The following is a 2,198-nucleotide window of genomic DNA, read 5'->3' as shown; positions in this document are numbered from 1 at the left end:
ACCCAGCCATGGCAGCGAGAGGCGGTATACATGCAGCACGGCCAGTCCCACACGTACGAAGCCTGGGAACCGCACGAGCTCGACAAACCCTAGGCGCAGGCGCAGGTGGAGATCGATCAGGAGGAGAATGAGGCGGCGAGACAGATGCGGCTACGTCCTCCGTAGCGACTAACGATGTTACCTGGGCCTCATGCCCAGGATCGTTCAATCCGGCCCGCCCTGCCTCGCAGTTGGCATGCTGGGCCACATACCCAGACATGCCAACGTAGGCCCGCTCACCCGCCGGCCCAGGAAAGCCCAGCAGCAGATTCAAACGCTGCTCCCTGGCCGCTCGTATCTGAGCCGCCGCGGAGGTTGCCGACGCCGGCTGCGCCACCACCGGCCGGCCATTCCGTCTCTTCTTTCTAGTCACCCGCGTCCACGAATCCGGCAGGAAGAAATCCGACAAAGTAATGGGCTGGAGGCATACCTTGGGAATTGGTCCTTTCCATGGCCGGAGCGCGGAAGCCGCCGTCCTCCGGTGAACAATCCGTCGAACGATCTCCACCTTATCCTCAGGGTTAAGTCCCTCCCGCGCCGGATCGTTGCAAGGCACGACGTCGTCCACAACCATGGCAACTTCCTCCTCCGAATAACCGGGATTGAAAGCTTCACAGATTATGTCGGAAGTCGTTGGCGAATACAACTCCGGCGAATCTCCGACCCAGATCCCGTCGTCATCATCTTCATCCTCTGAATCCGCAAGCGCCCAAAACCGGCCGCCGACGTGCCTACGCCCAGGGCCGGCGGAGGCCGCCATCTTCGCGGCGGTCGCCACAGGCGCCGCACGCATCGTCATCATCTTTTTTTCCTCCAGGAATTGTAATTGTATCCCCTAATATGTGCAAAGGACATTGTTTATACGGTACACAAATACATTACGGTACATGTTAGCCTTGTCCTTTTCGGAAAAAAAAAACATGTTAGCCTTGTGGACACCTAATATATACACACACTTATGACACCCAATGAAAAAAATAGCGCGGCCCCTGAAATATGCTATTAGCGTGCTATAGCGCGCTATAACGTGCTATTAGCGAGACATTGTACACAATTTAATTTAGCGTAGCAATTCTCTACACGCTATTAACGACGTTATAGCGCGCTAGTTTTTTCAGTGATGACACCTTTGGGCTGAGCCCTTGATTAATCGAGCAAAGATATATGAGAAGCCGACAACCAAACAGAAGACACATACACATCACATGTACCGTTCTAACTAGGAATGAGTGGTACCAGGAAAACCCATGGCCGCATTGTCCGAGAACCTAGTTACTGTTGTTTACAGTGTGTTGATCCATGTTTCATATCTTCTTGGTCTACATCCTGAGATAACAGGCAAACAACTTGACATAGGAAGAGGCTGACACAGGAAGAGGCCACGCATTTTTCCAAGAGCCAGGCGAAGAAATATGGAGCAGGATCGGGATGAAGCACTGGTGACACCAAATTGCTTTGATAGCCACCTTTTTCCTAATGGGACGGTAACTATTTGAATGTTCGCCGGTAACGAGGTAATCTTGCCCAGGAACCGAATCCTACGCTTCCTTGCTGGACCAGGCTAAGCGAGGGCTTGCCCGGTAACCTAACGCTTTTCTAAATTTCTGATTTACAATTCATCATTTAATGTATTGCTTTATGTACCTAAAAGCAATTCCACTGTGGCATGGTATCATGTATGTGACTAAACTGAATGACTGAGGAATTGATTGAATGATTTTGCACACATAAGCATGGACATTTGCACCCAAGGTGAAGTTAATTTATCACCAAAAATTTAATATTAGAAGGTTCCTCATATAATATTATTATATTTGTAAAATAGAACGACTCGTCAGGGATCCTGGCTAGCTAGAACCATGTCATTTAACACATAGCAATGAATATGAATCTCATTTTCTCCACCATGCATGTCCTCAACATTCATGGTGCAGAATTTTCTGAATTCACTTGTGCCATTTAAGTGCATCACTCTGCAAGGGTTTCCTGAATCCATGACTACAAGCCTTTTCTCATTCTTGTGCACCTACACTCTTAAACAACCAGCCGACCACGCAGAAGCTACTCTTTGACGATGTGGAAGGAGCCTCTATTCTTCACAAAGATGTTGCACATGTGGACGATAGAGAGGACGGAGAAATCCCCGGGAGAGATAGATA

This window comes from Triticum dicoccoides, chromosome 5A (assembly GCF_002162155.2).
Source record: "Triticum dicoccoides isolate Atlit2015 ecotype Zavitan chromosome 5A, WEW_v2.0, whole genome shotgun sequence".
Classification (NCBI taxonomy): Eukaryota; Viridiplantae; Streptophyta; class Magnoliopsida; order Poales; family Poaceae; genus Triticum; species Triticum dicoccoides.
Note: the sequence above shows the minus strand (reverse complement) of the source record.